The sequence below is a fragment of the Neocloeon triangulifer genome, unplaced genomic scaffold (genome assembly GCF_031216515.1).
Source record: "Neocloeon triangulifer isolate White Clay Creek 2 clone unplaced genomic scaffold, ASM3121651v1 ptg000013l, whole genome shotgun sequence".
In the NCBI taxonomy this organism is placed as follows: Eukaryota; Metazoa; Arthropoda; class Insecta; order Ephemeroptera; family Baetidae; genus Neocloeon; species Neocloeon triangulifer.
In genome coordinates this window covers 4906607-4932943 of record NW_026775555.1, presented here as the reverse complement: position 1 = coordinate 4932943, position 26337 = coordinate 4906607, and the positions used below count along the sequence as shown (strand labels likewise).

Here is a 26337-nt window from a genome sequence, read left to right as displayed (position 1 = left end):
ATGTTGAGAAAATCCATTTCGGGAACCCGCGACAAGTCTTTATGAATGTTTCGCGCTGGGCAATAACTGTTGTCCCGCGCGTCGTGTCGCAACTCTTTTGGTATTTCGTGTTTCTCGGTCTGCGGTTTCACGCGTTATTGCGCGATACTTTTTCAACATTGGTGGTCTCTTGCTTGAACAACAGAGTTGTCCGTATAATTTGTTTGAGAATAAATGAATCGCCTCTTTATGACAGCGAGAAAGGTGCCGCCCTAAGATTAGGACCAATAAAAATGCTGCATGCTTTTGCTCTTGACTTCTCTGCATTATTATTTTTTCATATATCGTGTGCGCCAAGAAAAAACGCTCTTTTTTATATCGACACAGTTAAAGACAAAATAAATTTTGTTAAAATTGCTTTTCCTTTATTGGCCTGCGCTATTATGCTAAAAGAGAACTCATTGAAGAGTTAAAAATTGGCGTTTGAAATCTCAAAATGAAATACAGGAAACGTTTGTTGCATTCGAGTTCATTTTGAAAATAACTTGGTTATAAAAATTTTGTGTACATTTAAATTTTAAAACACTATTTCTCAGTCCGAGAGAATAATGTAATGCCATTTCAAATCTAAAGATATATAATTTTTTATGCTCTTCGTACCTTCGTACGTTATATTTTATATGTGTCGACTAACGAAATTTTTGTGCAGCGATTTTATTTCTGAAACAGAAAATTTTGTTATACCGTTTTTTCTCCTTTTTACGGAAGAGATTAACAGTTTTTGAAGCATCAGATTTTGTCTCGCGAGAGGTTTCAAGTTTTTTACGCTCTCAGCAAAAAGAGCTGTATACTGCAGTTGATTAATCTGCTCATGATTTCCAAATAATAATATAGTTTCAAAAGAGCCTTTAATATATTTGTAAAACCGTGAAAATCTATATAGAAAATGATTCAACATTTAATATTTTTTTCAATAACATTACGTTGTTCAAAAAAATGTTATCCTCTAATAACATAACAAAATTTATCTTTTTTGTAATTTATGGATTCACTGGCGCAAATCAAAAAAATTTTCATTTCCAAGAAAGCTGTTTTGCTTAATTTCTTTGTTTATTAATGTTGTTGTTTATTTGTCCAAATTGATAGTTTTTCGGGTATAAAAGATATTTTTTGGAATTGCATTGTGTTTGTTCGTCGCCACTGCTGTCTGCATATTTCTTTATTTTGCGCGGCCTAAGCTGATACCTGTGGGTGCAGATGGGTTTATTGCTCTTTTGTGCACTTGCAGTATTATACGCGCTCTTTTTCTTTCTTCTGTTTTCTCCTGGCAAGCGAAGGGCTGCTGCCGCGACTGATTTTCTTCTCCACCCTCTTGGCGGCGCCGGCCACGAATACACTTGCTTTTTTCTTTGAAATAATTCTTGGCCGCCTTGATGGGATTATAAAAGAAAAAAAGCAAGTGTTCATGGCCGGCGCCGACAAGAGGGAGGAGAAGAAAATCAGTCGCGTCGCGGCAGCAGCCCTTCGCTCACCAGGAGAATACAGAAGAAAGAAAAAGAGTGGCGCCGCACCTATTGCAAGTGCACAAAAGAGCAATAATCCCATCTGCACCCACAGGTATATCAGCTTAGGCCGCGCAAAATAAAGAAATATGCAGACAGCAGTGGCGACGAACAAACACAATGCAATTCCATAAAATATCTTTTACTTGAAAAACCAACCGGAAATAATTTAGTCTTCTTTCGACCACCGCTGAGAAAGGTACGCTTAAAACGAGTGGTAGGAAACTGTCCAGAGTTGAAACTGTCCAGGGGTTGAAACCGTCCAAAAGATGGAGGATTTACAAAAAACACACCCTTATATGGGGAGGAGTGAATTGTGAGGGCATGACCAAGAATAGTGAGAAATGGAATCGTATATAATATTTTTTAAGAGGGACAAATAATCGATTGCAATGATGTAATTATTTGTATCTTTTAATGCTTTCAATATTGGACAGTTTCCACCATTGAGTTGAAACTCTCCAGGGTTAGAAGTGGCACCGCTGTCGCTGGACAGTTTCACCTTCTGGGCAGTTTCAACTTATAAATAATGCTGCTAATTGTTATTCTCCAGTACTGGACAGTTTCCACCGTTGCGTTGAAACTCTCCACGTTTACAAGCGGCAACACTGCCGCTGGACAGTTTCACCTTCTGGAGAGTTTCAACTCTTGACAATTATCAATCAGGTATATTTTCTTGGACAGATTCACCCCTCTGCTACTCCCAGAATATAAATTGAGTGATATTTCGGTGACATATTTGGGTGATCTCGTTCCCATATATCCCTTATGGTTTATGGTGCTGACGCGGGGGCGGGCTTATTCAGGGACTTCAGAGTGCAAAAAGTTTCAGGTAGTGTCAAAAGGAGATGCTTGGTGGGGCGTAACGCAGATTCTTAACTATGAGTAAAGTATTAAATTTTATACAAGCAAAATTTGAAAATTACCATATAAATATGAGGTTGCAACTAATATTGTGAATATAATCAAAAAAGGGTAAAACGTGGTGTTTTCTGAAAACTTAACAAGAAATTTTGATTTTTATGTTTGGGAAATACCTGCCATAAAAACACTATGCATGCTTATATTTTTTATTAATAAAAAGAGATTGATTTCAATCCCACTCAAATTAAAAAGCTGAGGCCTATTAATTACTTTATTGTGGGTTATTTTACATTCCGTTGCGTTTACATAAATTGGTTTAGTTTTTAGTTAAAAATCACTGAAGGGCTTTAGGTTCACTATTAATTGTCTCGTGGATTTTCTCTCCCGCGGCAAATAAAGGTTAAATTATAAATGAAGTATCCAAAATTTGTATACGTCCCTGAGTAAGAAATCTGTAATTTTGTTGTGGCTCAGCGAAGGTGGCAAAGCAGCTCATTCAACCCTTTGTATAATTTGTTGTTTGCGACCTATTTCTTGCTCCAAGGGGAGGTTGTGAGCGAGCCAGAAATGCAGTCGATGAGGCACACTGGCGCACACAAAGGAAACAATAAAAATAGCCCAAAGGGTTCGTGCGCTGAGCGAAAAAGATCTTCCAGGAGAGGCAGTAAAAGGAAGAAAAATCTTTTTCGTCTCTCCTGCGGTCTGTGGAATCAGCTGATTGCTGCAAAAATCCATTTCAGTTTTTAATTATTTGCAATTGTTCTTAACGCAGCAAAATTATAAAGCGTGCATCATTAAATTCTAAATAAATATTTTTACTTTGCCTGTTTTTCTCAAATTTTTCGTAATATTTGAAGTGTCATTAAAATTAAAAAATGTGGATATTTGATAAATTTTGGAAAAAAGTTTCTTTTACTATCCTGAGACGTTTATTCTAGAATGGTAAAAGTTTTGTTTGTAAAATTCTGACCAGCAGTTTTCTTAATAACACGCTCAATAGTTTTCCATTTTTGACGCGTTTTTTTTCACTTCGAATTTAATATTAAAAAAACAAAAAGGGTTATAAATTGCTCTGCAACAGAATTTTGTGCGCAAATATGTGCCACATATCAGGAATTTTTGAAACATTTTTTGGTACAAAAGAAAGTACAGTATTCAGCAAAATATGCTAATTTTTTAAGTTTTTTCTTTATAACTTGCTCGCGTTGACAACGAATTTTTTCAAAAAATTTGTAGACGTAGATAGGGCAAAAATGAAAACATCCATAAAATTTGGAGCTCACTGCTTTAATGGGAGATGAGAAATCAGCAATTAATACATTTGTCACGCCCAATTCTAGCGGCGCGAAAAAGCAGCCGTACGCTTATAGCAGAGTGAAGCCGAGATTTTAGATCACTTGGAAGCGAGAATTCAAATTTTTATAACTTTGCTCCTAATTAAAATAAAATGTTCATTTTTGAAAAAGGGATTCAATTTTCTTTTTACCATCAACTTTTGTATCAAAAGTTTTTAGGTAACTTTATCTGGATCCTACATAATTGAATTTTAAGATTTTATGCTAATCAAAGAAATTTAATAAAAATCGAAAAAAAGTGAATTTTAAAAGTATAACAAAGAGATTATTTAAAATTTATATTTAATATATAGATTTAAATATTAACTCGATATTTCAAAAGAATATTCTCACATTCGCAAGATATTGCAAATTTATTAAATATTTTATAAATATTTATGGAGTTTTAACAATGTTATATTTGTTTATTTGGCATTTTAAATGTTTGACAATTTAAATATTTTAAATTAGATAAATGACAAACGAATTGTAAAAAAATCAAAGTTTGAGAGCAATTAAAATTTTTTTAATTACGACTAAAAACTAAATTGCACACCGCGCTAGATAATTGACCAATATGGAAGTTTTAAATTTGATTCTGCTCCGCGTGAGAATGAAGGTGCATTAATTTTTTTAAATGAGAGCTCAACCGCATTTTATTTAATCAAAACAGAGAATTGAATCACAGGCTAAGAAAAAATTCCTGACACCTTGCAGGCCCATGTTAACTAAAGTGTTTCTTTCTCTCGCACAACCTGCAGAAGTTGTCAGCCAGAGCACTTTTTCAATGATTATTTGAGACAATGTTGATCAATCTGGGGGTTTTCAATAGAGAGATTGAAAGACCCCAGACGGCCGCGGGTGACCCAGCTGACCGCCATCACCGGCCCCACGGCGCCTTGTTGTTCGCGAGCCAGGTATATGTGTTGCGCGCTTGTCTTTTTGTCTTCTGGCTGTTTTTATGAGAAAATAATTTTATTTCCCATGGTTGCACAGCTCAAATTGAGCGATTGAGACTAATTCTTATGAGAACTGATAAATGACTACAACCCATAAGAAATTTGAATATAATAAGTATGTTTAAACAGCACTCTTTTGCACAAAAATGATAATCATTATTAATTAAACTAAACGAGTTCTGTTTTTATTTAAATAGTTCATCATAGCTCACTGTAAATGAACTTTTAAAATTTATTATTTATTATTTTTAAATTATAGAATATATCAATGTGACAAAAAACAAAAGTTAAATCATTCCTGCAGAGGTTACTGCTGGGCAGTTTCAACCGTTGTGGCGAATCTGTCCGAGAAAATATACCTGATTGATTTAATTGTCAAGAGTTGAAACTCTCCAGAAGGTGAAACTGTCCAGCGGCAGTGTTGCCGCTTGTAAACGTGGAGAGTTTCAACGCAACGGTGGAAATTGTCCAGTACTGGAGAATAACAATTAGCAGCATTATTTACAAGTTGAAACTGCCCAGAAGGTGAAACTGTCCAGCGACAGCGGTGCCACTTCTAACCCTGGAGAGTTTCAACTCAATGGTGGAAACTGTCCAATATTGAAAGCATTAAAAGATACAAATAATTGCATCATTGCAATCGATTATTTGTCCCTCTCAAAAAATATTATATACGATTCCATTTCTCACTATTCTTGGTCATGCCCTCACAATTCACTCCTCCCCATATAAGGGTGTGTTTTTTGTAAATCCTCCATCTTTTGGACGGTTTCAACCCCTGGACAGTTTCAACTCTGGACAGTTTCCACTCTCCCGCTTAAAACACAACATGTCAAAATATTCTGACCAAAATTATTATAAAAATTAAATTTCGTTTTGAATATCTTTTAATTCAATGTCAAGTGTTGCGTTAGAAATTGTTTTGTGTAGAAAATTTAAATTTAAATAATTTTTCACGAAAAATTCTTTCCTTGAAAGAAAAATAATTTTAGAAATAAAAAAGATTGATTTTCTTACTAATTTTTGTCAAAATGCCATGATTTCACTTATTGTGGCTGCAGCCCGCAGCTGAAACATGTAGAGCAGGATATTGTTTTTCTTAAACAATTAAACAATTCACATAAACCCGGAGGAAAAGCCGACTTTAGTTTCAAATCATGATGAATCAACCATGGACCATGGATCCTGAACTTCTACTACAAAATTGATTTATAATTTAACTCGTCCCTGCGCGGATTTGAGATTATAATTTATTTATTAATGGGGCATTAAAAACATTTCTCAAAAACGCTGGAATCTTCCTCGCACAGAGGTTTGAGTTTGGTGTTCAGGTCGCTTATATCAGTCGCTCATCTTTTGAAAAAAACCTATAAAAGAAATTAAAGAAAAACTATTAATTAAATGACTTAATGCAATCCAAGAATTAACGCTTGTTACGGGGCAAGCGAACTTGAGCGCCGTTTTTTCAATTGCGCTCAAATGTAGCAACATATTATATGCGATTAATTAATTGAAAATTAGCTTTTATCACAATTTGATAAACATATAAGGTTGGATGAATTAAAAAAAACTTCAATAAAAGCTTCTATATATCCATATATATCAATGTATATTAAATGTGCTACGCTCTCATTACTTTTGATTTTCTTTTAATTTCAAAACATGAACACTCTTTTGTGCTTTCTAACTTTTCCTTTCTTCCAAACAAATATTTTTAATGAATGGAAACAATCATGACTGAAACAGTGAAGACAATTACAGCTTTGAATACGTCACAGTTGAACCGATTTTAAATCGTTGAAATTTTTCATTAATTCTTTTTAAACCTCTAAATAATTAATTTTTGTCTGAAGATCTATGAGCCGGCGTAAAACCAAAATCCTATTCTTTAAAGATTGAAATTTTCCAATAAAAATCGAGGACAAAACGCTGCGCAAAATGCAAGAGTGTTATCTTATTATTGTGAAAGAATTATAAGTAAAAGGAGATAGAGAAGCAGCTTGTCTGTCCGCCTGTCCATCCATTTATCTCTGTCATCGGCCATGAGGAATTTCGTATGTTCTGGTGCAGGGAGACGCGCCACAGCAGGTATAAAGACGGCACAAAGTAAACAACAAATACAACCCTCCAAGGACGATTGTGAGCATCTGCACGCGTTTAAGGATGTGGAAAGTCGTGTAACCATTTTGGTGGCTTTGAAAGGGACAAAAGCCTGAGCCTCTCATTTGGCAGCTGCTCGTAAATCACGGGCAGCCCCTGTCATAAAATCACTGGCAAAGAAAAAGGTCTTTAAGCCGCTGGTCTTGAAGTTGCCTTTGTACGTATAAGTATTGAAAAGAATCGGCCATTGCACTGGAATTTTTCCTCCGAAAGGATTTCGTGACATATTAATATCCGATTATCATTGCTCTCTACTCTAAATTAAATAAAAATCTAATGATGTGAAAATGGTGAAAAGTGAATTAGATAAAAGGAAAATATTAATGTTTATAAAGAAAAAAATAACAGCTAATTAATCAAATCATTCCAGAATAATAAATTTAAAGGATAAACATAACATGCGCAGCTCTTTTTACTAATAAATTTTTAAATTTTGCAGTAAGGGAGGGGAAAATATTTGTAAAGTAGGCTTCCCGTTAGTCCTCACTGTCAAGAAGTTGCCTAACTATCTCTCAATTGGGTCAAAATAAAAACCTTTATCTCTCGTGTGGCCATTTTTAAAGCTTATTATATTCAAGTATTTGAGCAGGGTTCGTGCAACGGGCTTAAAAATTCTCTATGGAGCCATATTTAATAATCTTAATTAAAATTTCTGCTTGAGAGCAGGCGAGATCAATTTTCCTTCGCGGAGTAAAAAAAAATGCACTAATTTATTCTTTTATTCATACAGTTCATTGTGAAAATTTGTCTAAATATATCACTTAATTGTTGGACATTGAGTTATTCACAACGCACAAAATAATTGCACACCAACCAATTTGAAAGTTTATTTTCTGCGCCTTAATCATTATTTGGATTCACTCAGAGAAATGTTTAGTTGACTGTTAACTAAAAAATTTATTTGAGCTTCAACTAATGCGTTTTAGTTGATTTTTAGTAATATGAAATAAACTTAACACTTGATGCAACTAAAGCCAAGAAATCCTGTGACTTCATAAAAATAAATTATTTAGTTGCTGAAACTCGTCGGTTTATTAACATTGAATAAAACATTATTTCATATGACTAATGTTTTAGTCGATGGAACTAAAACTAAGGTATTTTGACCGTTTCAAAAATCTACCACCAGCAACTAAAAAGTTTAGTTCTAGTGACTAATCTTTTAGTTCATACAAGTAAAAGAGATCATAACGCCTCCTATCGGAAGCATCGGTCAAGCTTCCAGTCCATGTTTATGGTACTTGTTGGTGAAACGATAGGCTCCTGGATTTATCAAGAATTATCGCCTTATAATCAAGCCATCAGCCTTAGAATCACTGTCCGAGATCTCCTTAAAGTATGGACGTATCTGTAGAGCGCATTCAATTTTGAAGGTGAGTGTAATTATTCACAAATTTTGCAATTTTTTTATTGGCTGGGGAAGCTTCATCATGTTTGTTTTTTTAAATTTTGGGAAGAAGTGAAGGCTTAATAAAAATGGCTTAAAATTATTTTCAGACGACTGACCGCTTGGATGGATCATGAAAAGCGACGAAAAGGGATTTAATGAACCAGAGTACAGGGTATGCAGACTGCAGGGGATATACATAATGCGCAGGGGATGAATTTCAAAAGCAATTGGAAATGGAGTGAAAATTTAATCAAAAGGTAATTTTTAATTTTTGGCCTTTATATTTTACCTAAAACTAATATCTGATATTTTTTTCAGTATGGAAATTCGCCAGCTAAACTATGATTTTGGGAGTACAAGCTCAACTCGGAAGATCAGTGTGAATGTGTTAAGTGAAGAAGACATTGTTTTTGTGAGGTTTTTTTTCACTGCGTTCATATACATACAAACAGAATAAGCCAACCTTGCGTCATATCTAGAAGGACATAATATATGAAAAGCTGTAAGTCAAAAACATTTTCCCTATTATATCTGATAGTTGATCTTTTCTGAAATAAAGTTGTTCTTTTTACTCAGCACTTGGTGTTTTTCTAGAAAAATCGAACCCTTGCTCCATATTCCAAATAAAAGAATCACTTAAATGAAGTAATGAGCATTATTAAAAATAACTAAATATAATATTAAATCCAACTAAAAGATACAAAAATGTTTAGTTATAACAACTAAAAGCGACTAAAAGGTTTAGTTATGGCAACTAAATATATGAGTTAAAATTCAACTAAATAATTTAGTCATAAGGAAGAACGAGTTGAGTTATACCAAAAAGGACTAAAACATTTAGTCACTAAAACTAAATATTAGTTGTATCAACTAAACATTTTTCTGAGTGTTTAAATGATATAATTGACTTCATATATATGCGTGCAGGGTGCTCTTGTGCCGAGGCGCGCTTCGTCCATTTTTTATCTCGTCATAAATTAATACCTTGTGCGGAAAGCAACAAAAAAAAAGGCGCGATTCTCTGTTCCCTGCGCCTGCGGATCCGCGATCGAATCGACCGACCGCAATATTTAACAAACACACACGTATACACGCAGCAGCGCGCTACAGAGAATCACAGCAAGTCTCTCTCAACCTTGGGCCCTAATGGAGCCTATAACATTATTATATGTGAGTGCCGGCGGCGGCGTCGAGAATTAAGCGCGGAGAGCAAAGCGAGGCGGGCGAGCAGCACCGACCCGACCGACCGACCGACCGGCCGATGCATAAATCAACTAGGCGGTCGCCTCTCTTGCAAGGCCACTTGTTATTTTATAACCCGATCTCGTACCACCAGAGGAAACATAATCACGACAGACGCACTGCGCGCACTCTCTGGCTTATACCTCATGTGAAGTGGTGCCGCTCTCGCTATCGTAAATAACCAGCGCTATTTTATATCTCTATATAAGCCGATAAAAATTAAAATGATGATTGCAAATTTTAAAACCTTAAATTAAAATTTAACAATATCTAATGTTTAAAAATAAAATGCGTTCTTCGTTTGATAATAATTTACAAAAACAGCGCGTTTTGAGAGAAATTATACGTCAATAACAAACGCATTTCTGCGAGGTGATCTTTTTCATTTATACTAAAAGGATTTCAATTCAAACTGGTTGACCATGTGAGCAGGCTACAGAAAATTTAATTCATTGATAAATAAGAAAAACATAAATGTGGCTCACTGCGGCGGATGGGGTGTCCTTTTGATCTCGGAAGTTTAAGCAAAATTCTTGCATAGTGCAGGTGGTGCCGTTTTTTCCAAACAATTCCATTTTCTTAAATTTAAACTATATGTGATGTAACAATTTGGGCAGATTAACAACAAATAATAATAAAAAAATCTCTCTTTAGGATTGATAATTGATATTGCATTGAAAAGAATATCGGTGGATATATATATTTTTTTCATTAATTATACATTATACTGTAAGTTTTCTTGTGTCCCCTATTATGTCATTTGTGTTCTCCAGCTAAATATATTTCCATATTTTGAGTAAATGAATTTTATAAAAGGATTTTAATTTGCCCGTATAGTTTCCAATTTATATTATTTCGAACTCTTTTTATTGTTCTCGATGGCGTGATATTGCAAATAATGCACTATACAGACGTAATTCACCCATTAACAATTGGGTCGAGAAATATATAGCACGAAAAGATAAATGAAATTTAATAAAATGTATAAAAATAAAATTAAAAGAACAAAAACTCACTTGATGACAAAACTCTGAAAATAAAAAAACAAATTCATTAAATTATAAATTTAAGCTTAATAAAAATATAAAGGCAACTGCAAAGAAAATATTCAATTGGAATAACAAAACCCCAAAATTAATTGAACTGTTTTATTTACAAATTACTTAATTAACTCATTAATATGCCTTTCTAATTCGCTGCTGATTGTAATGCTGCAACAGTTTATATATGAAGTTGACACCATCAAAATTCCCCACCAGCACTTTTGGGCAGGTGCAAGAAATCTCTATAATGTAATCTGTCTGATATCAGCGCGCGTCGCGGGATCCCTAATTAGGAGCGCTTTTGTTGAGTGAGCGTTCTCTGCTGATTATCGCGGCGCTGGTGAGCGAAGCCGCGGCGCGCGGGCTCATTTCCACATTATAATTTATTTATTTATTTGATATAGCGAGAGAGCGGCGCTCGCTCTGCGTGAGGTTGATTTTCGGCGCTCTGCTTATATTCGATGATGGCTGGTGCGCGATAAAAAATTTAATATATAATAGTCATATGCGCCTGCCTTTGTCGCGTCGCTAAAAAGCTTTTTATAACCCTCATTAACGCGCTGCACAGAGCGGAATTGCACGCACGCACCACATGTCTCTTTTATGGAAAGTCAACATGCTCACAAATTATGTATTAAGTCCAAAATGCATGCGTGAGAATATAAAAGAAAATTACTATTTTTATTAAAAGTAAAACAATGAACTTTTTTTTATTATTTGACATGACATTAATTTTAATTTTATAAAGTTTTATCATTTCCAATATTGTTTTTACTAGTTAGCTTTTTCTAACAATAATAACTCAATAATTATAATTTATTATATTATTTTAATACATTTCATGGATGTATATATAATTTTTAAAATATGTTTTTCATATTAAAAAAAGAGTTTACAAAAATCCCATCCTCATGCATGTGGCGCTAAAGTTTGATGAACACATGTCGATGATACTGTTTGGCAATGTGAAAAATTATAAATTATTAATAGATCTCAAAATATTTTATTGATGATTATGGAGGATTAATTTTGGCAGGAGCGACTTGGTTAATTTATGAAAGTTTTCTTAATTAATTTATATAAAGTATACGTCATTGTGCGGTTTTTAAAACTCTTTTAAAACTGTAAGAATAATTATTTAGACTTTCATAATTGTTAAAGGGGGTGCCTCACAATGTCCTAAAGACAATGTCCTAACAGAAAATGTCCTAACGGATAATATCCTAAAGAAAATGTCCTACAGAAAATATCCTAAAGAAAATGCCCTAAAATTAAGAATTGAAAATGTCCTAACATACAATATCCTAACACCTGAAAATTATGAAAAGTCATGTGTCATGTGAAAAAAAATTTAATTTCATCCTTTCAAGTAATTTTGTTTCAAAATTTATCCAGATTCAACATATTTTACGCTTCATACGACTAGAGTCTTTATCGGAAAATATACATATTTAGACCTTTGACTAATTTTAGTAATTTTAGGCTTTTGTAATGACTCGAATATTTTTTTCAATATTATTTCCTTCGCTTTTGCTACGGGTAGTTGAGAAATGTAGCTATAAATCTTTCTTCTAGACAATAGTTTCAAAGAATTTCGTACAAATCTTCAGGCAATTGTATTTTTGTTTCCTACGAAAAAGTTTACTTAAAAATATCATTCGATTTTTTTTTCAAGACAAAAAATATGAAAAATTCTAATTGAAAATATTCGTTAAATTTATTTTCAATATAAGTTGAAGTAATAATATTATTATTAACAATAATTTGTATTTGTGGAAAATAATATGATTGTTTCAAACTTTTATACACTATTATTTTTTGAATTATTTGATCAACTATCTTTTGAAATGTGACAGAGAAGCTCAACAATTAGCATCATTCTTTCTGCTTTTAAGTGAATTCATTTTGGATGTTAGTCCCTGTTGAAAAAACTAAATTTTTTAGAATAAATCAACCACTTTTCCGAAATTTAGGACATTTTCTTGAAATTCAATTAGGACAAAGTTTTTAGGACAATGTGCGACCATAGCTTTTAGGACATTATCTTTAGGATATTTTCTTTAGGACATTCTCTGTTAGGACATTGTCTTTAACCTCAATTTAGGACATTTTCTTTAGGATATTATGATGGTACCCTGTTAAAGACATTTGCAACAAATGGGTTTGCAAAAATGAAAAGACACATTAAAAATTTAACCGAAAGACGAGAATTATTTAAGCGCACGCATACTCCTGAAGAAATATATTTGAATAAATATGGAATAAATTTTTATTTTACAAATAACTTAGTCATATATATTAATTAAAGAAAATCCAAAAATTACACAACTAAGATTTTTTAGAGATCACCGCGAGGAGATAAAACAACATGAAGTGCGTGGGCGTCTTAAAGGAGAGTGCAAAAATAATATTATAAGTAAAATGAAAAAGAGCAAAATGAGTTTGAAGGAAGCTCCTTTTCTGATGCCTCTCGGCTTTTCTGGATGTTGGTATAGACCTTTTAAGAAAGCCTTTTTGTCTCAAATATATAATCAAGCAAATTACTACTTTCAAGGGAGAGAAGAGAGCAGCGCGCGTATAATTTACAATCTTGAAATAGCTGGCGCGCAGCACCTTTCATTCTCCTCCGTCTCTCTCGCATTCAAGAATTATATTAAAAGTTTATAATCTTTCTCGTTTGTCCTGCACGCGGGATCGTGCAGGATTGCCTGGCTACTCCTGCCGACCTTTGCTTGTTATTGTCGAGGTATGAATTTCAATTAAAAATCTGGACCCCAAAATATAATAAGCTTTTCAACGCAGGGATAAAAAAAATAAACCTTTTTGCTTGGGCATTTTCTTATACCTCCAATTTTTCCCCCTCATATATGTACCCGAAATCTTATAGTGTGCGCGATTTCTCGATCGGAAACAACTCTTGAATTCCAAAAGTAAAGACGCGATGGTGCGCAAATTGTATTAAGGACACAAGATCTTTCTCGGCATAAGCCTTGCGTGCATGTGAAAGATATTGAGATATTTAATATGTACTTATCATTATTAAGGATTTCAGTATGTCCAAATTGTATGCTGGTTGCTTGGTTATATTAAATTAATGATTTTTAATCATGAAATTTTTCATTTTGATTTGGCTTTAAAATAAAAACTCCTTTTTGGAATAGACAGGATGTTTTCCTTAACATAATTTCTTATCGTCTTGATTTTAATCGACACATGCAACGGCCATCAAAGTGAAAGGGAGATCCAAGAAAAGTGCACGGCTGCAAACGAGCGTATAGTTGTTCTCGAAATAGAAGTTATAAAATGCACTAAAACATATATTTTTATAAATGACCCCATAAAAAAATCCTCTAATGCTGACATATGATAGATCAAATTTTTGTAAAAGCAAAATTAATTTAATAAAATACCTTGGATTCCACACAACTCGCTATAGCAAAATATACCCTTATTCACCGCATCTGCATTTTGCTGAAAAAAAAGCTGACTGTTTCCCACCAGGAACGGGATCAATTAAAACCATTTTGAATAAGTCAATAGATTTTTCCATAAACCTTTCAGACATTTTTTAATTGCGGGTTTGTTTTATTTTTAACCAAGGCTGCAGACATTTTGCTTGCGTGAACATTGAAATAAAAATCTGCCTTGGAAAACACATGTGAGAAGGCTCAATAAGACACAACACAACTGAGCAGTTTTGAACAATGTTTTAACTTTGATAAAACTTATTCGAGATTCATACGTCAAGACTATAGACGAGTTTCGTTTGAAAATTTAGATTTAACAAGAGTTAATCATTAATGTGTTCCGTTGCTACAAAATTTCCAATTTAATGCAATTATCGTTTTCGATATTGCTCATATGCATCTTGCTGATTTGGAAGAAAATAGCTCATTTATTATGAATTATTGCTGCGTAAGTCATTATTGATCCCGTGTCTATTATATATGGTTTGTCTTGTTTTGTAGTTATTTATATTGAGCTGCGTATTGTTTCAATTCAAAAGACTTTTCTGGTCGGTCTCTTCAAGTTGGAGCCATCAACAAAATAAGTTTTTAAAGAGGAGAACAACAAATCACTCTGCGGCGATAACAAAAGGGCGAAAGAAGAGCGACGCCTCTGAATTAAGTGCGCCTTTGTTGCGGCTTTCAATAAATCACCCGCGCCGGCCACGAGAGAAAACAAAACATCAGAGAGTGCTCAGGTGTAAATATATGTGCGGGCAGCATAAATTTCAGACGAACGTCCCCCGAAGGAAGCCGTTTCTTCCCTTTTTTATACTGACAGCTCCGAGATAAGACTGGGACCTTTTTACGGATTGATCCGACAGGGAGCAGGAACCTTAATAACAATAAAAGAAAAAATAAGTCCACATAAAAAAAAGAAAGAGAAAACAGAGCAACCCTCCCCTTTTGGAGCGGCCTGTTAAGCGCCAATCAGGTTTCTCCCTCCAAAAAAGTTTTCCGTGTGCAGCGACGGCTGCTACCGGTAGAACCCTCCTTGTGTGCGTGTGTTCGGGACAAGCTAGCGTGTTTGATATTGCGTTTCCCCTCGTCGGCTATGATTAAAATTTTACACCCCCGGGGCGATCGGCAAGCTTTGGCGAAGGGGAGCCGCCGGCGCGAGGGGTAGAAAATCAATACTTGCAGCACGTCTCGTCGTCGTCGCGCGCGCTAAAGAGAGGGTAGGCAACCCCTGCTCTCGCATCCCGCTTTTGCATATTATACTCTCCGAAATGCTGTTGCAGTCAGGGTAATAACGCGCGGCCTCAGGGGATGTTAATGGGGGATGTGCATTCGTTTAATTATGCATGTTGGCGCCGGCGAAAAATTAAATGCAAATCCAACTGTATAAATTTGTCGGGGGCCTGAAAGGGAGAGGAATCGCGAAGGGGTCGTGATTTGGCGGGAGAGGTGTCGTAAATTGTAATCGAGTTATGATAAACTCCTTCCTTCCGTCGCCCCAACGTGCACTTTCGCGTGCTTTGTCGCGCTGTTTGCTCTCCGTCTGGTAGAGCCCCCTGGGAGACGCCGTCTTCAAACCGCAGGCCACACCGCCGCCGCCACTCTCGCCTTTGTTGACATAGACCTGATCCAAAAATACATGCACTTCGCCAAAATGCAATTTAATATACTTTGGGGAATGGAACGTTGAGATAAAAAAGTACCTATGGCAGCCTTCAATCCGTCTTAATGACCCCTCATTGACTTTTTATTTTAAATTTCACATTTTTAAGCTATCAAATTACATCTTCAAGTAAAAAAAGAAAGAGCGTGCGAATATTTGAACATATAAAAGTGTATTTTCATAGAATTTTTCATCTGCGAGATCAAAAACAAAATATTGCAGTTAATTAATCTGCAGTTTCTTATTTTTCTCCGCTAATGTTTCTTGGTCCTATTAAGATTTATTTCTATTTCCTTGCAGCTTATTTTGATTCTGAATCAATGCGCATTCTGTATAATATTTTAAACTTATATCGGAAAAATTATAACTTTTAATGAACACGCATAAAATTGTATCCGCGGAATAATATTCAATCGGTTTTGTGAAAGTATTATAAAAATATATAAGCAAATATCTTTTAGCATTCAATATTTTCTTATTCTCTTTGAATACATAATCGCAATAAATTATTATTGCTTATTCATTGGTCGTCATTTTACAAAACAGAATGCTCAGCAAGTCTTATTTGTATCGGTCAACAACAAATACGTTTAAAGCAAAATCTTGAAACTGCACTTTTTTAGATGAAATAAATTCCTGCTTCCTTCGGTGAAGATGAGCCAGCTTTATTGTTTCCGCGCATGATATAGAGAAAATCCTTCTTCATATATACGCAGAAACAATAAAGTTGCTCATCTTCACCGAGGAAAAGCCGGTGAATTTATTATATTTCAAGAATCTCTACATAAAAACTTAAAACTGTATCTTGCAGACTATATAAATTTGCTGGTTTATTTTTAAAAATCATATATAGATGTTATTTTAAAAATTAAAATAATTATAGTGCCAATTTAGCTAAATTTCCAACTTTAATTTAAATCTCTATTCAAATTGCAAAAGTAATTTATTCTAAGCAGATTGATTATGCAAAACGTTTTTGCACGCATTTATTTTGTATTTTCTAAAAGCTTGTAAATTTTTTGCTTAGTTAGCTTTTAAATTTAAATCTTGGCAGCTGAGCAAGCTGTTAAAGATGAATTTTAAATTGACTCCAAGCAGAAGGAGCTCGAAGACAAGAAGTGGTGCTTCACATCTCGTTGACCTTGAGATGACCCGGCAGCGCAGACGGCGAGCAACCATTTTGTACCAATGACGTGTGCAGAATAAGGAAGATCAGCGAGAAGAAGGAAAACATGCCTCGCACCAAGCAATTAGCGTCACGAGAAAGACGCGCGCCTGTATCGCGAATAATATGATTTTACTGTAATAAATTCTAGCTCAATTTCCGTATCGGCGATGTTCTTGCGTAAATAACTTCCCATCAAAAAATGTTTTTACATTATTTATAATTTCTCCTTCCTTCATTACATAAAATAATTAAATTGTTTTCCTATGAATTGAATTTGTTTTGAAAATTTATATTAAGTAACGTTTTTTCAACTTTTCTCCATATTTCTTTGCAATAATTCTGTATGCATTTTTATACACTTTGTTTAAAGGAAGCAGAGATTATATCTTTTATTAAGCCCGCGTATCATTTATTTTTCTGATTTATTATTAATTTTACACTTATACTTCTAATTTTCTTTTTGTAATTAAAAAAATTACAATTTATTGTTTTATTATTTTCTTTTTGAAAAAGCCATAAGAATCATTGATGGAAACTTTATCAGCATTAAAGAGAATAATTTGAAACCATCAGCAATTTTTTAACGCTTGGCAACGGTTGATGGTGTTGTTTTGGATGAAGTTGGAATATTTAGCTAAAGTTGCGTATACAAGACTCGTCGGTGCCTCACAGTCACAAACTCTTATTTGTCAAAAAGACACCTTTGACACCTTGACTATTCAACTTATATTTATTTTCTCAGTGCGTGTTTCTTGACGTAGGCGCGACGCGGAAAAGAAAACATAAAGGAGAAAAGGATAAGTGGTGGCGGCGGCAGCAACTTGTTGAATGGGAGTGCATTTCTCTCTCTCATAAGAGGATGGGTGGTCCTCAACTGATTTGCATACACGCGGCTTATCCTCTCCTCATACAATAGTCTGGACCCGCGCAATGGAATTATTTGTTGCCAAGCCCACGTGAAGACATTTGTCTTTTCATACATTACAATCAAGAGGAACTTAACAAAGCATATTCCGCCTTTTGAAAAGGGAAAATATTTTTGAGCGACATGAATTTTAGTTCATTATCACGTCAGCATCATTTTAATGTCACTAATAATAAAAAAAATATTGATATGCTAATATGAAACAGTCACAGTATAGTTTATAAAGAAAATTAGTGCAAACATTTTTGCAAATTATAACTTTCATGGAAAAGTGCGATAAATAAAGCGAGGATTGTGATTTTTCCCAATTTTATCTTTTAAAAAAAATTAGGATTGTTAGAAAGTATTTTTTTATTCCCTATTATTTGTCTTTATATTCTTTAATCTCTTTTAAAACTCAATCAAGAAGTTCAGTACAATTAAAAATTAATATTTCAAAAATGAAAGTCCCCATACTCTGTACTTGACAACCCTCACAAATGAGATTGCAAGCTCAATATTAAGTGGTTTATTATTCCCTTGACGGAATCGCCCGACAAGTAGCTGCTATTTTCTATAGTTTCCACCCCTGCGCTCGGCGAGGCATATGCAACCCGCGCGTCGCCTCTTCATTGCGTGGCTGCATAACCGCAGCCGTCGCTCTTTCTCTCTCCCGTCGTCGCTCTCGGTCGCGACTCCCTCGAGGGCGCGCTCTCAATTAGAGAGCAGTTGAAACTCTTAACAAGATCATAAACGCAAAGAGTCCCCGTCTGGCAAGTGCCGAGATAAACGCGCCGTTGTTGAAAGAAGAGGCAGCCGCGTTTTGATTTGTGGCCAAAGATTTCAACTTGCGGACGTGGTGAAATATTTGCGCAGTGCATGTGCCGTCGAGCGCGAGACGTTTTTATCGCCCAACATGCTCTACTTACGACTTCAGTAGATCGAATATAATATATCGAATTCCATGAAAAGATTCATTTTGGAACTGAAAATTCGCATCTTTAATTGAATACTCAACTTAAGCTTTGGCAGGAACAATTTGTTAATTAGTTTTAATAAAGATCACAAATTTTTTCCAATAATGAATTTTAAATTAATTTTCAAACCCACTGGTGAAATACAAAGAATAAATAAAAAAAACACACACACTTTTAAATCTAACATGGGAAATTTTGCGGAAATCAATGAGTCTCAACTCTTAATGTTAACAATGGCTATGGAAATCTATCACTAAAAGAAGAAAATAAATTAAAAATTATTATATACATTTAAAAAATTGAAAACAATTTATTAGAAAGAAAATTAACTGTTGGACAAAATAAACGGCACCACCAATGGCTATAGCAATTATTTTGCTTTTAACTTTCAAGACATCGGATCGCAGTTTTAAATTCTAATGAATTATAGAAAGAAGCAAATCACTGAACTTGCGACAGTAGGCTTAAATCAATAATTAATTAATTATGGTGATTTTAATTAAAAGTCGTCTTTTCCTTGATGGGTTTTGTTTCTTGGTTCATAGGAAAAATAATATCCTGCTCTACATGTTTCGGCTGCGGGCTGCAGCCATAATTCATGAGCTGTGAAATCATTTTGACAAGAATTAGTACAAAAAACCAATTAAAAAAAAAGAAATACATTTCTTTAGAATTAAATTCAAATAAATTTTCTTAAAAAATAAACAATACACAAAACCCATCAAGGAAAAGCCGACTTTAAATTCAAATCACCGTCAATCACCCTCATCGTGAAATTCTACCATAAAATTAATCAATTAATACATTAATTTATAAAAAAAATTATTAAGCTGCTTCTTTATTTCTCTCGTGTTACTTTAAATCACAAATAATTTCCCATTTACGTGATTTAACAATCCGAAATAAAAAATATTTGATTTTAGTTTTAAATTGTAATTATTTATTCCCGTTACTTGTTAATCTTTCCTCAATTTTCTATATATGCTAGCAGCGCGCACACTATTGCATGCCGAATGTCTGCCAGTTATCTGGCCGACGTCCGCATTGCCTGCCGATTGCAGGTATCGTCGGCCAGTCGTCTGCCAGTTGATCGCGGGCATGCAACGAAAGGGACTTTGGCGCGAGCGAGCGCCAGAGCTAAATGAAGGTGCGTTACAGGCGATCGGCATTGAATGCCCATTTAATGCCGACCAGCAATCGGCAGACAACGAAGATGTCACTGCGGTCGAATCATTGGAAACTTCGGCTGTCATCGATCATTGAAAGCATTTTTATTTCCAAACAAAGTTCGTTGCAACGTTCGTCGGTCCGAGTTTTGTCCCGAAAATCTTTGAACATCCTTAAGAATTCATCACTTTTATGCCCAGTTTAAAGTTTTTAAGTATTTTGAGTGTCTGTTTCTTGGATTCATCAATGAAAATGGCCCGATTTTGTGAAACTTTGCAGGTAAATACAAATCCTAAATTTTATGTTCCATTGCACCCCGCATTTTGCGGCTAAACCCGAATTATTAAACATCCCTGCTGAAACTAAAATAAATCGAGAGCAATAGATTTGAACAAGACTAATTGAAATAAATTTAGTCTGAAAATATTAACGGTTCACAGACTTCAAATTTGGTATTATTATTTTTCAGACCATTTTCTTGATGCAGCGTTTATATACGGAGGAAGGCCAGTACGCGCTTAAACACAAGCTCCCAAATTGGTGTGGACTTATGAGTGTGGTTTGTTTATTAAATCGTGTGCTTATGGAAAAATTTAATTTAATATCATAACGGAGGCATCATGTATTCACGTTTAAATTTTAAATTGTTGTATTAAAAAAATTATATAATTTAAAAATTACTTTTTGTATTATTTTAAAATATTTTAACATTTAATTATTAAAATTGAAATGAATAATTTTTATTATATGCCTCAACGTAAACGCATCATTTCTCTTTCCACTTTTGCATTCCTTTATTTCCTTTTCTAATTTTACAGACTAATTAATATTAAGAAAAATTACACAGAGCCTTATGTTATGACTGCATTTTATATTATATTGAATCCAAATGAACATATATCGGTAAAAAAATATTCAAAAAATATAAAATGCAGTTATTGCATATATGCTCTATGTGATTTTTCTAAATATTAATTAATCTGTTAAATTAGAAAAGGAAATAAAGGAATGCAAAAGTGGAAAGAAAAATGATGCATTTACGTTGAATGCACATGCAACTGGCATGCAACGGACGGTCATCTGCCGGCCGACAACTGGCAGACGACTGGCAAGCGTTAGGGAAAATTGAATGCCAATGCATTGCCGGCCGATGATCGGCATTAAATGTTGACCGATAACTGGCAGACGACTGGCATGCAACGGTGTGCGAGCTGAATAGCATTTTTTTCAATATTATTATTTCATGTTTGGATCTTGCCCTATAGTTGTTACATACGAATCTCATAATAAATTATTCTGTGCATTAGACTTGTTAATTTTTATGCGTGAATGTTTCTACAATTGATTGTTTTTAAAGATTTAAACAAATTTTTAGCTTAAGCTGATGACATATTAAACAATTTAGAACGGCAACTTGGTAAAATATTTTGAGTGATATCCAATTTAATTTAAGTTTCCCTCAATCTTATTAGTATTTCCCTGATTTTAACTTTTTATTTAGAATAAAATTAAATATTATAACTCTTATTGTCTTCTCTTTCGCTTCAAAAGTTTTGAAAGAAAATTTAGAGCCCTTTTAAAAAGTCGTTTGACTTGATGTTAAACATTAAAATAAACTAGTAGCCAAAATATAACGAAAAACAGCGTATAATATTTAATTTTTTCAATGATTTTCAGTTGTAATTCTTTTTAGTTAATAAGTTAAACATTTATTTTAATTCTAAATTTGCGCCGATAAAACTGGGATAAGGATTTGCGCTGACCGCGTTAAGATGGCGGTATAGACAACGAGATCCTCTGGCGTGTGGTTTGTCTCGCGGGTACAAATTAATTATATTTGCTCTTCTCCTGCTCGGACTGATAAACCGCACCAGCGCGGCTAAAGCTCATTACAATCAGACGAAAGTAAACAGCCTTTCGCAATGGGCACCGCTGTACGATGTGTCTGTGTGCGTCGCTCGTTTTTATCTAATAACGTTTTGATAAGCTTAGTCGAGGGTGTGACCCTCGTTGTCGCCGCCGCCGCGTTTTGGAATTATAAGGGCAGATGCGCGATCGTATAATACAAATGGGGTGGCAATAAGAGTGCGCCAGAGAGCTAATTCTTCGGCGGCCAAATCGGATGGGGGAGCCCCTCGGCTGCGTGCACAAAAGACAAGTGCCGCGCCGGAGAGCACGGGAGGGCAATGTCGATGGACACAGACCATTTTTTTTATACTTCAGCCGGCGCTGCACGAAATGCGCTGCTGCGCGAGCGAGAATTTTTCTCTCTCTCTCTCTCTCCTGAGCTCTCGCCAACATGTGCTCTCAAATTCCCACGCTATGCCTCTTTCGGTGTTTTATTTCTTCGTCGAGGCTGCCGCACCGAGCTGCATCTGAGTTAACATGCGAGTTGTGGAAATAAATAAAAAACACGTCACTCTGCCAAAACGAGAGGACTTTTCGCCTGTGTTGTATTGATGACTAAAAAATACTTTTGAAAGGGACGAACTTTTTTGTTTAATTTTTCACTTAAACTGTTAAATTGACGCACTTTAAAGAAGGAATTAAAAAAAGTGTAAACTGTAAAATAAGTTTCATAGTATTGTAATTATTTGTAATTTTGTTGACATTTAGGCATTAAAATTGACATTTAAACAAAATTCCCAGCAGAGCGCAGTCATTGTGAAAATAATTTAAACATTTGGCAAATATAAATGAGTCAGAATAAGGGTAAACAATAAGTGAATTAATCGGAGTCTTTAGACGGTTGAAAGACATTTATTTTTATTTATTAATTGATGTGCCGCTGGTCTTAATTTTTGAGTTTGAAGTGGAAAGATTAACTATTTTGGAAACAGAAATATTAATCTGTTTTAAAAAAAATTAAAATTTTCAATTAAAAGTTGAAATTCGGACATATTAATTCGTTTTCCGAGCATTGGTTTTCTCGCTCAGTTTCTAAATCCACGCTAAAATTTCTTTTTTGAAAAAGAAAGTTTGTCCCAGAAGTCTAATTATATACTAAAAACATCAGAAAAACAAAAATATTATATAGAGCTTTTCAGTTAAAATAAAAATGGCGATTATAATTCTTAAAAACATATAAAATCTAAGTAATTATTATAATGCAGATAAGACATTTAATTTTTTATTGTTAAATATAAATATTTTTTACCATTTTTTTATTTTTAAGGTTTCTTTTTGTGTAAATAATGATAGTGGCCGGTGTGGCTTCTTTTTTTCAGTATAATTATTGAAGAAATATTTTATTTAATGAGACCCGAATCCCAAAATTTATAAGGGACAATTTCCAACTAAAGTTTTAAAATGTACAATATTATTAAATTTTTATTGATTTTTGCCAAAAAGAATTCTTATAGAAACTTCCAAAGACAGACTAAAAAGAAATTTGCCCTTTCCACCACATTTAGCACTATTTTGTTAGTTTTTTTTTCTCCTTTGAAGTACCGAGAAAACGTCTTAATTCTGGAAACACGGACAATAAAGCCATTTGAAGGCTGTTTGCAACCGCTGGCCGCATAATAATCTTTGTCTCCATCGCCAAACACTCAAGTATCCTTTGTGTTTTATATAAAAAAAAAACTCCAGAGCGCAGGAGCTGCAAGGTACGGACCACCAACATGCAGAGCCGAGAGATAGAAATAAGATGCACCGGCTGCGCGATCGAGAAAAGCATAGCAAGCGGGACAAACATTTATTTTATATTCCGTCCGATCGAGAGACCAAAGAAAAATAATCAGCATCGGTGGTGGCGGCGGCGGAAACTGGTTTTGAATCCGCAAACCGTGGTGATATTTTATTTTATCCTCGCTGAGCGTGCAATTTTCCTTGGCCGGAGAGCAGCCTTTTCTCTCCTCCTCCTTCCTCGGCCGCCGCCGCTTGCGGACGGACAGACGAGATGCTGTAATTTTTTATGCGTCCTTGTTGCCGCTCTTTATCTCGCCTTTCAATCAGAAACAGCAGCAAAGGCAATTTATGCGTCGACCGGCCTCATTGAATTTATATATTTTTCATGCCGCATTTATGTATTTTAAAAGCGTCTAAATAATCCGCGCTCTCTCGCGCATGCATTAATATAAATAAATAAATAAAACTTTCAAAAGTTTCTCGTTCGAATAAATTTATATAAATAAACCGCGCAGCATATTGTGTGAATGCTATGCACTCTCTATTCTGTACTCACAATCATGAGTCTCTGACTGAGACGCTTGGCCGCGGGAGAGCAATGAAATTTTATTATTTTCCACGGCGTCGTGTTGTTTGTTCGAACGCACGCCCCGTCCTGAATAATGTGTATTTTATTATGTAAAGTGTAATTAAGTCTCGCGGTCGGTCGTCTGCGACTGCTGCAGCGCTTAGAGATGCGTGGTGCTTGTTATTTCACGCTTTAATGCGCACCGCTCTCATTTTTCCACCTCTTTCCCGCCTCACTCTCTTTTATAGCTTTAAGATTTATTTAATTTAAATACTAATTGCAAATTAATTACCGTTTCTAAGCAAAATTTGTCATAGGCTTAAGCTAACGCGCGTTAATTAATTAAATTATTTTGGTGTATTAGAAGCAGCGCAGATTAGAAGGAAAATAAGCGTTAATTATATTTAATTTGTGTTTTGAAAATTCAACTGATAATTAACTGTTTTATAGATATGAATTATTAGCTAACATTGCAAATATTAAACAAGAAAGACACACTGCATAAATTTTAATAAAAAGTGAAAATTTAATAATTAAAAACGATGCGTGCGGCTTGATAATTTCAATTGATATTTTCTTACAGCTCCAATCTCGGTTCAACTGAAATGGTTAAGAAAATATAGAAATACATACAAACATAAAACATGGGTTTCGTTTATTCAAAAGTAACTTGCAAGAGGAGAATAAAATATATCTTTTTGTTAAAAAATAGAAAAAAAGTTTTTTTTAACTAATCTTATCGTCTCAATTTCTGTTAACCCCATTCATTGAAATCCAATGAACATTGTATATAATAAAGAATTCAATGTTACATGCCGATTTAAAGATATTAACAAACAATTAGATACCCAACGAAAGGGAAAAATTAACCAATTGGTTCTACACTTAGAAAGTCTTGGGCTTGAGATCATTATAAAAATACAAAATTTAATAAAAAAGAATTAACAAAAGTATATCTCTTAAATAAAAAAATGTAAAATTTATAAATTAAATTAAATAGAAAATATATACGGTTTAAAATTTAAAAAAAGCTTTAAATAAACAAAAACTGTATGAAATGATGTAATTAAGAATATAATTTAAATAATTTTCTTTAGTTTAATATATTTAACTATTTGGCAAATTATAAATACAGATTTTGAACACAATTTGGAGCTTCTTATATATGTAATAAGCTGCTGACGAGCCTTTTTATCAACATAAGCACATATGCGCGCCCAGCAGACTTTCATTAATATCAATAAAATGTGTCCACAGATGGAGAGGAACCAAAAATAAAACAGAGATAAATGAGAAGCGGACGTCAGCTTTTTTGCTGCGCAAAGTGCTGAAATGAGTTATTTTCCCTCGCGCACATGAAAAAGGCGAGGGCATTAAACGCACTTGCGCTCGATTGAATCCACGATATGTAACGAGAGGAGAGAGAAATACCCTAATATGGAAAATTATGGGGTTGGAGGAATAGAGACCGAGAGCAAAAGGGGCTCTCTCTTGTTGTGCAGAGAGAGATGTTATTATCGCTGTTGCTCTCTCGCATTGTTTTGCGCCGCGGATAAATTTTTACAATGGTGCCCCTTTCCCCTCCTTTATTGCGCTCTCTCATTCTCTCTCTCTCTCTCTACGCTTAGTATTTTTATTTTATATATATTTATATCTCGCCGGAGCCGCGCATATTTCAAATGCCTTTGTGCTCTGCTCTCTCCTGTGCGCGGACCCCTCGCGCTTTGCCGCTTCGTGGGATAAGTCCCTCATTATATTTCAGATTCGGATCGTGAAATGCGAAGGGATAGGTCCAGGTCACAACATTATGCGCTGCTCTGTGAAAACTGCTGCTGGGAATTTCAAGAGAGGGATGATTTCGTTCATTCATTCCGTCCTTTCTTTTTCCTCCTTTCAAAATGTGACATAGGGGAGCAGAGAAATTTTATTTTTCCCAGAGAAAAATGTAAATTAGTTATGGTGCTATATATTATAATAACACAACGCCACACATATACTCGAACATCTTTTAAGTCTCATTTTTTCTTATGAAAAAAGGAAATTTTGTAATCAACGTATCTCCTTAAAAACGCAAAGTAAAAACTTATCAAAAGTAGGGATACAATATTGATAAATGTTAACTGCTGATTATTTTTTAATTTTTCTCATCTTTCTTGAGCTAACTTTACATATTTCCCAAATTCTGTATAATATTATATAAATTTATTTAAGAATCATAAATTAAATTAAAATTTTTATATTCTTATAAACCAATAAATTTTAA

General features: G+C 34.3%; 1 protein-coding gene across 1 annotated transcript in view; it reads left to right on the top strand.

The window, feature by feature from the left end:
* LOC132198555 (polycomb group protein Psc-like) overlaps nt 1-26337 on the top strand; it is a 104109-nt gene that overhangs the window by 14438 nt on the left and 63334 nt on the right. The gene's annotated exons all lie outside the window — the stretch shown is intronic.